At 41.1% G+C, this 15,427-nt stretch overlaps 1 protein-coding gene across 6 annotated transcripts in view; it reads right to left on the bottom strand.

Moving 5' to 3' along the window:
- Positions 1-15,427, bottom strand: part of ST6GAL1 (ST6 beta-galactoside alpha-2,6-sialyltransferase 1) — a 137,221-nt gene that overhangs the window by 37,366 nt on the left and 84,428 nt on the right. For 5 of the 6 annotated variants that reach the window (XM_082461536.1, XM_082461535.1, XM_082461540.1 and 2 more), the window contains 2 exons: positions 7,324-7,573; positions 5,997-6,132 (listed from right to left, as the gene is read on the bottom strand). The gene's annotated coding sequence lies outside the window, so the exon portion shown is untranslated. Of the gene's footprint in view, positions 1-5,996; positions 6,133-7,323; positions 7,574-13,555; positions 13,672-15,427 lie in introns of all 6 variants that reach the window. The other variant, XM_082461538.1, reaches the window with a different exon arrangement.

The following is a 15,427-nucleotide window of genomic DNA, read 5'->3' as shown; positions in this document are numbered from 1 at the left end:
TTCATTGCTAGAAATTGAACTGTTCAGATTTTCTATTTCTTCGTGATTCAGTCTTGGAATACTATATGTTTCTAGGAATTTATACATCTCCTATAGGTTGTCCAATTTGTTGGTATATAATTGTTCAAAGTATTCTGATTGTTTGTATTTGTGATATTGGTTGTAAATTGTCTATCATTTCTGATTTTATTCAATTGGGCCCTCTCTCTTTTTTCTTAATAAGCCTAGCTTAAGTTTTGTCAATTATATTTATCTTTTCAAAGGACCAGCTCTTAGTTTCATTGATCATTTCTATGATTTTTGAGTCTCTATTTCATTTACTTTTCCTCTGATCTTTATTATTTCCTTCCTTCTACTAACTTTGAGCTTTGTTTGTTCTTCTTTTTGTAATTCCTCCGGGTGTAAAGTTAGGTTGTTTACTTGAGATGTTTCTTATTTCTTGAGTTATGCCTGTATCACTATGAACTTCCCTCTTAGAACTCCTTTTGCTGCATCCCATAGATTTTGGATTATTATGTTTCTATTGACACTCATCTCAAGGTACCTTTTTATTTCTTCTTTGATTTCTTCATTGACCCATCGGTTTTTAGTAGCATGTTGTTCAGTCTTTACATATTTGTGTTTTTCCAGTCTTCTTGCTGCAATTGATTTCCAGTTTCATACCACTGTTTGAAAAGATGTTTGATATGATTTCAGTCTTCTTAAATTCATTGACATTTGTTCTGTGGACTAGCATGTAATCTATCCTGGAGAATGTTCCATGTGCACTTTAAAAGAATGTGTATTCTGCTGTTTTGATATGGAATGTTCTATTGATATCTATTAAGCCCGTTTGGTCTAATGTGTTTTACGGCCAATGTTTCTTTATTGATTCTCTATCTGGATAATCTATCCATTGATGTAAGTGGGGTATTAAAGCCCCCTACTATTATTGTGTTACTGTCAATTTCTCCCTTTATGCTTATTGATATTTGCTTTAAAAATTTAGGTGTTCTTATCTTTACAAATGTTATGTCCTCTTCTTAGACTGACCCCTTTATCATTATGTAATGCCTTTCTTTGTCTTTTGTTATAATTTTTGTTTTAAAGTCTATTTTGTCTGATATGAGTATTGCTACCCCAGATTTCTTTCCATTTCCTTTTGCATGGAATATTGTTTTCCATCCTTTCATTTTTGGTCTGTGTGTCTTTAGTTCTGAAGTGAGTCTCTTGTAGGCAGCATATATAGGGCTTTTTTAAAAAATCCATTTGGCTTCCCTATGTCTTTTGATTGAGGTATTTAGTCCATTTACACTTAAAGTGATTATTGATAGGTGTGTACTTAATTCCATTGTTACTGTTCCATTGTTATTGTTCCAAGTTGCTTTTGTAGTTCTTCTCTGTTCTTTTCTTCTTCTTTTAGTCTCTTCTCTTGTGGTTTGATGCTTTTCTTTGGTGCTGTTTCTTTTTTTTTCTCTCTCTTTTTTTTTTTCCATGTGTGTGTGTGGTGTGTGTGTGTGTGTATCTATTGTAAGTTTTGTTTTATGGTTACCATGAAGTTCACATATATTTATATACAGATAGATACATAGATATAGATTTGTTTTAATCTGGTAGTCGTTTAATTTTCAATATATTCTAAAAGCTCTATGTTTTTTATGGTCCAATATTTCATATTTTTGACATCATATTTTACATCTTTTGTGTATCCCTTAACTATTATTGCAGTTACAGTTGATTTTACAAATTTTGTCTTTTAACTTTTATACTAGATTTTCAAGTAGTTGATCCATTGCCTTTTCCATATATTGCCTTTACCAGTGAGATTTTCTTCCTTCATATATTTTTTTATTTCTTGCTATAACCTTACTTTTTCACTTATAGAAGGTGTTCACTTAACATACCTTGTAAGGCCAGTTTAGTGGTGATGACCCCTTTTAGATTTTTGTTTGTCTGGGAAACTCTTTATCTCTTCTCCAATTCTGAATGACAACCTTGCTGGGTAGAGTATCTTTGGTTGTAGGGTTTTTTCTTTCAGCACTTTACATATATCATGCCACTCCCTTCTAGCCTGCAAAGTTTCTGCTGAAAAATCAGTTGATAGCATTAAGGGGGTTCCCTTGTATGTTACTCTTTGTTTTCCTCTTGCTGCCTTCAAAATTCTCTCTTTGTCTTTAATTTTTCCCTTTTAATTATGCCCTCTTGATATGTAACCTATAATGGAATAAAATCTAAAAAAAATTAACTAAATCACTTTGCTATACACTTGATTTACAATATTGTATTAGTTTCAACTATATTTCAATTAAAAATTTAAAAAAGTAATAAATCTCTATTGCAGTGTGAAAAAAATATATGTTGTGATATGGATCTTTTTGGGTTCATTTTGTTTGGGACTCTATGCTTCCTGGACCTGGATATCTGTTTCTTTCCCCAGGTCAGTAAAGTTTTCAGCCATTATTTCATCAAATATGGTTTTTTTTCTACCCCTTTTTCCCTCTCTTATCCTTCTGGGACCCCTATAATGCAAATGTTAGTATGCTTGATGTTGTCCCGGAGCTACAGTAAACAATTCTCAATTTTTTAAATTCTTTTTTCTTTTTGATGCTCTGATTGGGTGATTTCCACTCTTCTGTCTTCCAGGTCACTTACGTGTTCTGTATCATCTAATCTGCTGCTGATTCCCTCTAGTGTATTTTTTTCATTTCAGTTATTGTATTCTTCATCTGTGACTGGTTATTTTTTATATTTTCTAATTCTTTGTTGAAGTTCTCATATTCCTCTATTCTTCTCCTGAGTTTGGTGAGCATATTTATGACCCTTGCTTTGAACTCTGTATGGTGTATGAGGTAAATTACAATTACTTATGTCAGTTTCATTGTTTTGTTTTGTTTTTCTGGGGTTTTATTTTGTTTTTCATTTGGAACATATTACTCTGTCCCCAGGATGCACCAGCGGCCGCCATCTTGGGAAGTGCTGGAACTGCAGGGGCTAGAGTTACAGCCTGGTGTGGGCCAGGACTTCTCCCAGGGTGCACTAGGGGCTGCTACCTCGGCAAATGGGGGACAGTTGGAGGAGCCACGTACAGGCTGAAGGGTAGGCTGGGGTGTGCTGGTGTGGTCTTGGCTGGCTGGCTAGAATGTCAAGTGCTTTTCAATCCACTGCCTCTGCACTGGGACTGGGAGCAAGTAAGTTTGTGCACAAGCTCTTTAAGAGCATAGTCTCGGGCTTCCCTGGTGGCGCAGTGGTTGAGAGTCTGCCTGCCTGTGCAGGGGACGCAGGTTCGAGCCCTGGTCTGGGAAGATCCCACATGCCGCGGAGCAACTAGGCCCGTGAGCCACAACTACTGAGCCTGCACATCTGGAGCCTGTGCCCCGCAACAAGAGAGGCCGCAACAGTGAAAGACCCGCGCACTGCAATGAAGAGTGGCCCCTGCTCGCCGCAACTAGAGAAAGCCCTTGCACAGAAACGAAGACCCAACACAGCCAAAAATTAATTAATTAATTAATTAATTAATTTTAAAAAAAAGAAACTATGAAATCAGGTCTTTCATTAAAAAAAAAAAAGAGCATAGTCTCAGTTTCCTATAGCCCTCCAGCTCGCCCAGTCATAAGTTTGAAAACCTGTTAAGGGGGCTTATCTTCCTGATGCTGGTCCCCAGGGCTGGGGCCCCCAATGTGGGGCTTGAACCCTTTGCTCTTAGGAAGGACCTCCAAGTTTGTGATATCCTCTTCCTCTGTGGGTCACTTGCCAGAGGTGTGGGTCCTGACTGGATCGTGTCTCTACCCCCTCCTACCCACTTTGATGTGTTTTTTCTTTATATCCTTAATTGTATAAGAGCTATTCTGCTAGTCTTCAGGTCATTCTCAGAGAAAGTTGTTCTATATGTAGTTGTAGTTTTGCTGTGTCTGTGGGAGGAGGTGAGCTCAGGGTCCTCCTACTCCACCATCTTGATCCCACCTCACTGAGACTCTAATTTAAGCACCAAACAGTGCTTCCTACCACCACAGACCTCAGGAACCAGTGACTCTAGGGAGGATGGGTGCTTACCTTGGGCCGCCAAAGTTTTGGAAGTGATGAAATGTACACAGAGGGAGAATTCAAACATGAGATCGTGAAATGGGGGAGGCGCTTGTTGCATCATCAGAAAACTAAGCAATTCAATTTCCCCAGACACCCAACACAGCTAATCATAGGACACTAAGACAGCTGAGGAAAAACTAGAAAAGAAGGGAAAGTAGCATTTGAGAAGCACCTACTATATGGTAGGCACTTTACCTGCTTTATCTCATTTAATTTTTACTATACCACTATGGGATAGGTATTAACAACCCCTCTTGAGAAAATGAGGAAACAGGCTTAGCAAGGATACAGGGCTTCTCTGAAGTCAATAGCTAATCAGTGCTAGAACCAGGATTCCAACCCAGGTCTATCTGACTAAAAGTCCATGGTCGTTGGACTAAAGAACAGGCATTGTGAAAAAGCACAGTGAATAGTCAGTGTTGACCAGCTAGGACTCAGAAATCAGGATCTCTAGTGACACAACTGCTGGAAAGTCACAGAATAAACACCCTCACTATCAGCACTGACACTACTCATGTGTACTGTTTTACCAGTCAGGCAACACTTTCACAGCAATTAGGTTTATGAGACCCAGTATAACCCTGTGAGATGAGCAGAGCAAATTTTATTAGTTCCATTTACAACTGAAGAAACTACGGTTTTGTAAATATAAATAATTTTCAAAGCTGCATGAGTGATTTGGAAATGATGGAGTTGGGACTTAACTTTTATGTGTATGAGTGAAATAAGACAGGAGTTAAGGAGGTGGAGCCTAAGGGTTTGTGTTCGACTGCCTGCCAGCACCTACTCTCCAAGGTTGAGTTTCCCAGGAAAGAAGAATTCCCCAAACCTTCAACCATAACACAGTCTTACAACTTTAAGAAAGCCTCAGCCTTCAAGGCCAGTGCTCTGTCCTGAGTGCCTCAGGGCACTCATGTGAAACCTCATGTCAGGGCTCCCAATTCTCTTGACCACCACCCTCTGTTGAGGTTCCAAGTCTACCAGCTGGCTGGAGCTTCTGATCATAGGCACTTAGAGCTTCACTCTCATTTCTCAAGCTGCTCTAGAGAGACAGGACTTGAAGAAGTTTCATCTAAGAAGCCCAAACTGAAGGAAAGGAGTAGTAAATATTTCTCCCCAGATTCTTTGGGAAATCAGTCCAAGTTTTTAATTTCCCAATCACATCCCAGATTGCCTTCTTAAGCCTCTAGGGCTCTGCACTGCTGTAATCTCTCCCCTTGTCCATTTGCCTGGCAACCAGACAGCATCACCTTTCTGCTTCTGGCCTCCTGTGGAGCCCACCTCCTCTTCTTGTTCTCCCAGCGAGAACAGCAGCACTGTTCTTGCTCCCTGCTGCTTGCCTCTCGTGTTTAGTAATGCTTGCTTTTCATGCTGACCCCCTGCTAGAGGGAAACTCCTCCTGGCTCATTTCTGACACTCCAGTGCCCGGCACCATGCCTGGAACACAGTGGGTATTCAATAAAGGGTTCTTGAATTGATGGGCCCGTATCAACGAACACTTACGAGCCCACCAGGCGTCTAGAAAAATAAGTAACAACTCGCATTATCACCTACAGAGAACAAGCCAACACTGAACCAACAGAAAGAAAAGTCCCAGCCAAGGTAGGGCTCCCGCCCTAGGCTACTCATCACTGGATGCCCAGTAGCAAATGCAGGGCTTGGCCATAGTAGGTGCTTTAAAAAGGTAGACTGAATTACAGAATAACTTTAAATCTTATATTTATAGTTTATAGAAATAGGCAAAATAGGCAAATCACTTATCTCCACACCTCATTGACTAAGGACTAAAAAAAAAAAGAAGAAGAAAACAGCAAAGCTGTAGCCAGACCTTCAGCCCCTCTGTGGCTCTCACCAGCGCACTCTGCCTGCCGATCCCGAATAGAAAATGGACCCCAGTGCTGCCTCCATATCCCACGCCTCCAGGTGTTCCTTACCTGCTTCTGGCTAATCCCCCTGGGGCTGCAGGCCCTCCAGGTCCTCAGGAACCAGCACTATTCCCCATGGGAGGAATGTTTGCTTTATTGGGTCTGGAGGCCAAGGCTCATTTTTCTCAGGATGATGAAAAGGCATCTACAAAGGAGAAAAAAAAAAAAAAAGATGAGTTAAGTGCCGTTTTCCAGCAGGGGCAGAGTTAAAGATTAACAAGACAGACAGGGACGTCTGCTAGACTCCAGTGCGGGCCCTGGAAGCCCCAAGGGCTCAGAAAAAGAGAGACAAAAGCCAATTACAGGTGCAGTGCTCTGGGTCCATAAACAGCACAGAGAGCCTAGAAATAGTCCGATACTAGATAAGAACATGAGCAAGCACCACAGACCAATCTGGGAAGAAAGGATTGTTTAGTCACTGGTTTGGGCATACATAAACAGCAATTTGGGGAAGAGAGGATTCAGTTCATCCCCAAATGAACTCTAAACAAACTTTAAAAAAATTATTTTCAAAGAATATTTAATGATACATGAAAGTTCTATCAGTATAATGTTAACTGAAATTCAGAAAAAATACATTTTTTAGAATTCACATGTGAGAAAGAGAAAGGACAAAAAAAAAAAAAAATACACCCTGGATGGTAGAATAAGGAGTAATGAGAGTTTTCATTTTTTATAATTTTTTTGTATATTCCAAAATTTCTAAAGTGTACACGTGTTACTCTTAGAGTTGGAAAAAAATTATTAAAATATAATTTTTAAAAGCTAAAACTAGAACTCTATATTTGTTAGCTCTCTTCTTTCTGATGGAATGTAGAAAAATAACAAAGGAAAAGTTTAATAGTCAGTTGCATGAAAATTCCAACTTGTATACAATAAAATTACTGTAGTAAAAAGGAAGATAAACTCAAGGTGTGCAAAGGGTTCAAACAGTAAAAGCCTCTAGAAATGAACAGGCAATCAACATGAACAGACAAATCACAAAACAGAAAATACAATTAATGAGCATATGAAATTATGACTACTGTTGAGAGAAACTCAAAAGAGGCAACTGAACATTAAGATACTAGTTTGTAAAATTATCATTAACCAGCAGTTTTCAAAATGATTAATACTCATCGCCAGGTAGATTGTAATAAAGTTGGTATATTTCAAGAGAGCAGTAGAAATTAATTTAACTTTTTTAGAAAGTAATCATGCCATAGAATTAATTAAGAGCTCATGACTATGAACCAAGTTATTGTACTTCCAGGAAAAAAAAAAAAACTGAATAAATAATTCAAAGGGAGAAAAGGTTATATATTTCAGTTTCCTCATATGTAAAATAATTCCTTACCTTACACGGCTGTGGTGAGAAACAGAAGAAGATTCATGAAGTAAAGAATGAGTTTTATAAAGCAATATGCATGTGCAAAAAGAAAAATAGCTTTCAGTTTCAAAATGATTTATAATGGTGAAAAATCTACGGTTAAGGGACTTCCCTGGAGATCCCGTGGTCAGACAGAACTTCGCCTTCCAATGCAGGGGGGTGCAGGTTCAATCCCTGGTCAGGAAGCTGAGATCCCGCATGCCTCATGGCCAAAACACTAAAACATAAAACAGAAGTAATATTAGAACCAATTCAATATCCCCAACAGTTTTGCCTAAATTACTCAACATAAAGAAAGTCAAACTGAAAGATGAGAATTTATCTCTTCTCGGTTTGCTCAACACCTGTTTTCAGGTCTCAACCATGTACATTTTTTCTAGATATTTGGACATGCATAACTTTTAGTCACAATGTGACTAAATATGTACAGGTAACATTCTGTGTTTCACTTTTTTGTTATAATATTTTAAGCATTTAATTTCATGTCACTACTTAAATTCACACACCATTGTGTATATATTCTATCTGGTGGATGTAGCATATTATTTCCCTACTGCTGGAAGCTTAATTATTAACCTTTTCTCCCTTTGAATTATTTATTCAGTTTTATTTCCTGGAAGTACAATAACTTGGTTCATAGTCATGAGCTCTTGATTCTATGGCATGATTACTTTCTTAAAAAGTTAAATTAATTTCTACTGGCTCCCTAGCAGCTTCCTGGTAGAGTCCAAAAAAAAAAAAAATGTCTCTGAAAGCTATCCCTCTTTTCATGTCATGTAACTTTCCTTTGAGGCAGGGGGGTTTGTGATGATGCAAGCAGGATTACTATTTGTCTCCTCCTACCAAAAATGTAAACTCTGTAAGTGTTGGCCTTTTTTCACTACTACCCCCAGTGGCTAGATGCATGTCTGGCATATGGCAGGTACTCAATAGCTATTGGTTGAATGAATGAATGAGGGAAGTGTTGCCAGCCCTTAAGAGGTCTATGCTTATCTCAGGCACCATCGATGGACAGCGTTCTTTCTCAGCACCCTCACTGAGAACACTTTGGGCAGTCATCGGCACTTTGGATGCCGCCTCTTGCCTGTATATGCTGCTTCACTGCCATTCCCTCAATGCATGAGCTGCTGGGGCGTGAGACTTTTATTAGGGTTCAGTGCACAGACATCAGAGGAGTGCAGCAAACCCGTATCTTCCTCCCACACATCACATCTGCTCGGAACAACTTGCCCTCTAAGGAGATTAAAAATCACTCCCCACTGTTGATTTCCAAAAATCAACCAATTGAAACAAGTGGTATAACTGTTGATCTACATCTGTTGTAGATGATGAGGGCCTTCCAAAAATAGTCACTGCTGCTCATGAGATAGTAGCAGTGGTGATCTTCAACCAGCTACACAAGTGGTAACAGAATCCTCAACTCTCTGGGGGAGAAACTTTAGCACTCACGACAATAACAGCTACCAGGTATTTAATACTAGCTATGTTCAAAGCACTGACTATAGCTTAGGGGTTAAGAGTAAGAACTCTGGAATTAGACTGAGCTGGGCAAGAGTCCAAACTCTGCCTTTCCCCAGTTACATGACCTTGGACAAGCTACTCAATCCCCTAGGACTCAACTTCTTTAACTGTAAAATGGGAATAATAATAACAGAGCCCATCTCATGGGATTATTTAAATAATCAAGTTAGATAATACACCCAAAGGGATTGCAATAGGAACCGTGACAAAAATTATCCACGTCACTTCATTTACCCCTCTCCATCCCCTACTGTGTGGATACCACTACTATCCCCATTTTTACAAATGGGAGACTGAGACAGGTGTGATGAGTAATTTGCCCAGAGTAACTCACTCATGACACTCCAAATGTCCCATGCTCTTTCATGCCTTTGTAGCCCTGCACATAGAGTCCCTTCTGCTTGAAATGTCCTTTCCTGCCCTGTTCACACGGGGCCATGACCACTCAGCCTCCTATACCAGTTCAAGTGCCCCTGGACTCTGAAGCCTTTCTTGACCCCCACGGAGATAGTCACAGCTCTGCTGTGCCTGTGCTGGCTCTCATCAGACCACATGACACTTACTCGTTTGCAGGTCTGTCCCAACCTTTAAGATTTATCTCTGGTCCCCTGCATCCAGCCAGGCTCTGCGCCATAACTGGGAAGTGCTCAGTCATGTTTGAACGAAAGAATGAGGCTAGCTCGGACACCACTCCTCCCCGTCCCCATGTCCTTCAGTTGTCAGAATCACCCCCACCACCTACCCACCCATCACCTTCAATTGCCGGAGTCCCCTTTACAGCACTGCCATGGCAGGTATTCATTCCGTCTGGTGAGTACACTGAGTGACAGGAAATTCACCACCTCCCCAGGTTGCACATGGCTATGTGAGCAGCTGTGCCTCTTAGAAAGGTCTTAAAATGAAAAGAAATCAACCTCCCTGTAAAAATAAACCCAGCAGTTTAAGCTCAGCTCTCTGGAGCCATATAGACTCAGAATGAAAACCAGTAACACTTGCTGAGCCCGTGCTCAGCCCATGCTCAGTGCTGGGAACTCCACGTGCACCCACTCATTTCATCCTTGTGGCAACCCTGTGCAGACCACCTTGCTGCTGTATCTTCTCCTCCACCCAGGACAATCTTCCTCATTCCATGAATATGTTAGCTCCCGGCTCACTAGAATTCTCTCCAACACTATTTCTGTCATAACTCTTGGTGGCATTAACAATCACTTATAGAATTATTCTAGTCAACTCCAATGACTGTGACCTCAGCAACTCACCCCCAAGGTCATAGCTTTGATCTTGTCATTTCCAAAAAATATACTCCCTTCAAGGGATACTCCCTTCAATATACTCATCAAGGGATGCCTCGATTTCAGGCATCCTTCTCTAATCACCACTCCTATCTCTGCAGCTTAGTCCAACCAGTACCCAACTCTAACAATCTTCTGTGTTTGATCCTACTACCTTCCCACTGTCTCTCACTGCCTCCCTGCCATCCTTTCCCTTCCTATCCAGCTTAAATTACACGGTCAGTCATTCAGTTGACCTCTCTCATCACACATGTTTGGATAAACCCCAATCCTGGTTAAATCCAACTCTCTGTCCTACTCCACACCTGCAAGCAGGCAGCTGAACATGGCTAGAGAAAATCATGCAACGATGCTTAATGATGTCACTTCAAGTTCATGATCACTAACTGCAAATAGCTCCTTAATGCTCCACAGCAATGATATGCTACTTTTCCAGTCAATTCATCTGCCACTGTCCTAGAGGACTGTATGACTTCCTCCCCACTAAAAACTCCTCTTATCCTCACCCTCGCCTGATGAACTTGCCACTTACTCATAGAAAAAAAGGAAGCTACCAGAGTAGAACTTCCACACACATGCTTTTGTACCACCGCTACTCACCTTACCTGCACTTATGCCCAAATGATCTCATTACTATGAATTAATTGGCTGCATCCAACACTTGCAATATCCAACATTTTTCTGTAAATCCTACACACTCTTGTCTACTTAAGGACATTCTTTAAAATCCCCCTTTTTTCTTCCGCATCAATAGGTATCTTTCTCTCCAAGATCATGCTCATCAGCATATAGGTATGCTATTATTTCTCCTATCTTTAAAAACAAAAACAAAAAAACTCTCCTGATTGAGGCAGTCACCACCTGACCCAGATCAGTCTCAGCATCACTACCAATGGGACACCTAGACAGTTTTTGCCTTCTGAAGTGAGACAGTATGAAGCACATAGCACCACGAATGAAAAATTCTTGCCCGAAATGTTTAATCTGTAAGTGATCAAGCCTTTATATGCAATTCCAGTTTTTCGGAAATACAAGAGAAAGAAGAACAAGTTAAAAGACACCCTAATTTACCAGATATATCCAGAAAGCAGGACATTCTATAGAACAATTGAACTAGTTTCATCAACAAGTCAATGGGCACAAAAAACAAATGACTTAAAAACCACAAAAAAAACACAACAATCACATGCAGTCTGCAGACCTTTGGTTTGAACAGAACAACACTGGGGAGAAATGGGGGTATCTGAACACAGACTGGGTATTATATATGATATTAAGAAATCACTATTAATTTTGTTAGGTTTAATAGTAGTATTATTATATTATGATTATATATGTGGTTATGTTAGAAAAAAAAGTCCTACGCATTTGAAGTAGAGATGAAATTTACTTTAAAAATACTTTAGCCAAAAATAAAGCAAATATGAAAAAAATGCAGCATCATTTTTGTCAAATATATTCAAATTAAGCTATGTAAGGAACGAGAGTGATTTGCAGACTCTTCTTGACAATATCATTTGGGATTAGGGAGCATTTGAAAGAGTGTGAAGAAAAAACTTATGTCGACAATGTTCCCGTGTTACTGAAGGAATTAACTGAAAAAGATACATGACATTACAAAAGTCACATATTTAGCCATTGCATGAAGTCTAAATAAACTCCATCTCCCTGTCCCTCCAACAAAACCTCTTGACCTCATTTCACTTCCCCTGCCCTTTTTCTTCCCTTTACAGTAAAACTCCTTGAAAGAACTATCTGTACTCACTGTTTCCAATTTCCCTCTTCCCATTCTCACTTGAACCAACTCCATCAAGCCTCCTTCATCTCGATGAACTGCTCTTGTCATGTCCCCAAAGACCTCCATGACCTCCATGCTACCAATCAAATGGTCAGGGCTAAGTCTTTATCTTATTCAGACCATCAGCCGTACTTTACACAGTTGGTCACTTGCCCCTTCTGGCTTCTAAAACCCACACCCTTTTGCTTTTTCTCCACTCACTGGTCACTCCTCCTCAGCTGTCTCTGATGCTGGTTCCTCCTCATCTCCCCTACCTCTACACACCGAAGTGCCCCAGGTTCTGGACTTCGTTCTAGCGACACTTGCTTTCTACTGGATGTGGGCACCTTGTGATCTGTTCCCCCTCTACTCAGCCTGTAGTTTGCAATCAAAACACATTTGTTGACGTGCACTGAAATGAGTTCGGAAGCAGTTTCTGTTGCTGAGTTTCTGCAGAAAGGAAGTCCCTAATAATTAAAAGCAAAATAGTAGGGCTGGGGTTGGGAGACAGTAGAATAAAACATTGTGTTCACTTCACTATTTAGACTATTCTCTATAATCTGTAGAGGGGAGGCAGCATTGCAGAGAACAATGATGATCAGATGTAGAGCACATTATTAAAATTACTTGTTAAAATGCAGATTCCTGAATTCTACCTCAGTCATTCTGTTCCGAGTGGCCTGGGATGGGGCTCAGAAACCAGCATTTAGCAAGCACCCCCAAGTGATTCTGACGCAATCAGAAGTGCTAGTCTGAGAAAGCTTTATCTAGATCCAGGATGGGAAAAGTATAGAAATTGAGTGTAATCAACTTTTATAGTAATTTGAAAGAGTAATTTTATGCCTGATGAGTCTAATAACTTTAAAAATATGGCTTGTATTTTAAATGTCTTTTTCATTTCATTATTCTAATAATTCCCTTTTATTGTATTTTTAAAATTATTGATGTGTAAGAGGTTGGGGAAGAAACCCAGTCCTTTACCAACAATAGTTTGAGAAGCTCAAGCTTTGGAGAAAGACCTCAGGCTCTGGCATCTCAAAAGCCCAGAGTCAAATCCTGGCTTTTCTATCTGTCAGTTGCATGATGTTAGACCCGTTTGGTCAACTTCTGTGAGCCTGTGTCTTCATCTGTGAAGTATGGATAATAATACTTAAAAATTTGCCTCTGCAGGGTTGTGCTGACAATTTACTGATAGACTTTATCACTTTGTTCTGGCTAAGGATTATTGTACTTTTACCACGTGCTAAGTATTTTACAAACGGTAAAGTTCCTGTAATTGGGTAAAACTCATTTAATCCCTGCGGCAACAATAGCGCTTGAGGTGGGTGCCGCTGGCTCACCTCCCAGGGGCTCCGGCAGAGCTGGTCCAGGCTGCTGTCGGAAACAGCCTCCCAGGCCCTGGCCACCTACCCATGGCAGCCGGTGTAGGTCAAAACATTAGCAGTTGTATCAAAACATTTCTGACAAGTCCCAGTTTTACTCAAAAGGACAGAAAAAGTCAGATAAGCAACGGAAACCAATCTGTAGTTGGTGAATCTGAGGAGGGAGTGAAAGGAAACCATGAGAGACTTTGCCAGGTGCCTGAGTGGCTGCGTTGACAAGTGTTTACCTGAGGACCAGCCCCGCTGCCAGGCTAATGGGAGGGAGGGGGAAATCCTGCCGGATCAGAGCCCTGAAGATAAAGGGGCCTTCATTCCTGCCTGCCCCAGCTGTTCCAGACCCAGGCTGCAAAAAAAAAAAAAAAAGGTCTCTTAACAGAGATTAGATCTTTTCCCAGCCAGGCAGGCACTGACGGAGAAGACTGAAACGGCCGAGTACATTTCCCTGAGGTTATCTAAAAACATGGAGAACAGAACTTTTTCTGTGTGGGATGTTGAGTCCCCACTGCAGACAGGGCAGCTGCTCCATGGTCCTGGATCAGAGCCAGCCACTCAGAACAGGTTGGGAGAGCTCTGGACTCAGGACTAAGGGAGCCAGGGCAAAGGAAAACCACAGGCCATTGGCTTGTGCTTTGTCTTCAACCTTGCACCTTTAGCGGACACGTATTTGTAGCGATTTTTGCCTTCCAATTTGACAGGTGCCCAGCGGAAAGCAGGCACTTCACACCCCATCATCTCCCTTTCTGTATGATGCCCACTCCCCAATACAAGCAGTAGAAGCCCAGCCCCAGCAGGCATCCCCCTGGTCTTACCAACTAAGACCACTCTGCTCCACTCCAACAGTCAGGGGTAAGCCGAGGAGGAAGGAACAAAAAAGGGCCGATAAGGAGGGCTGAATAAACACCATGCTCCTCCCAAGCAACAGACCCACCCACCTTTCTCCTCCACATCCCACAGAGACGTAGAGAGAAAAGAAAATAGGCCTCTTTCCTCCTCAGAAAGAACTGTTTCACCTCCTCCTAATCTTGGGGAAAAAATGACATTTGTATTATGGAACTTTTTACACATACAAAAAGGTACAGAGGGCTTTGCTGGTGACGCAATGGTTGGGAATCCGCCTGCCAACGCAGGGGACACAGGTTTGAGCCCTGGTCCGGGAAGATCCCACATGCCATGGAGCAACTAGGCTCACGAGCAACAACTACTGAGCCTGTGCTCTATAGCCCGCGAGCCACAATTACTGAGCCCACGTGCCACAACTACTGAAGTCCGCACTCAGAGTCTGTTCTCCGCAGCAAGAGAAGCCACCGCAGTGAGAAGCCCGCGCACCGCAACTAAAGAGTAGCTCCTGCTCGCCGCAACTAGAGAAAGCCCGCGTGCAGCAACGAAGACCCAACACAGCCAAAAATTTTTTAAAAAATAAAAAAATGAAAAGGTACAGAGAATAGCATGATGAACCTCCATGTTTTCATAACCCAGCTCCAAATATTATCAACATTTTGCCAATCTCGTTTCAGTGATCCCCCATCCCCCTTCCTTTCTTGGAATAATTTAAAGCAAACACCAGACTTCATGTCAGTTTCCCCCCCACCAGCTCTTCCCGACTGGGGTGCCATGAGAAAATTAAGCCTTAATGTCCTAAGACATCCATTTATGTAATGAATTAACTTACCTCCCTGGCATCTAGAATAGTATTAGCTATGTACCATCCTTGGGAAAACTGAGAACATAGGCCCTCAAAATCATTTTCTGCGGAGCTGAATTCTCTATAATAGTACTGCCCCCCACCTCCCACAAGTTGGGTTCTGCCAGAGAATACATGAGAACACATACACGCAAACACACGCACCCACATACATGACCACGATGCCACTATCACCCAATATCCACTCCACTTTCAAATTTTTACCAGTTCTCTCAAAAATGTCTTTTACACTAAATGTCTTGAATGAGGATTCAAACAAGGTAGGCACATTTTGTTTGGATGATATGCCACTCTCAACTCTCTTTTAATCTATAACAATTCCCCACTCCCTTATTTTTTCTTTTTCATGATCTTAAATTTGTTGAAAAAACTAAGTCATTTGTCCTGTGGAATGTGC

This window comes from Balaenoptera physalus, assembly GCF_965194825.1.
Source record: "Balaenoptera physalus genome assembly, chromosome: 4".
In the NCBI taxonomy this organism is placed as follows: domain Eukaryota; kingdom Metazoa; phylum Chordata; class Mammalia; order Artiodactyla; family Balaenopteridae; genus Balaenoptera; species Balaenoptera physalus.
This window is presented reverse-complemented; position numbering and strand designations above follow the sequence as displayed.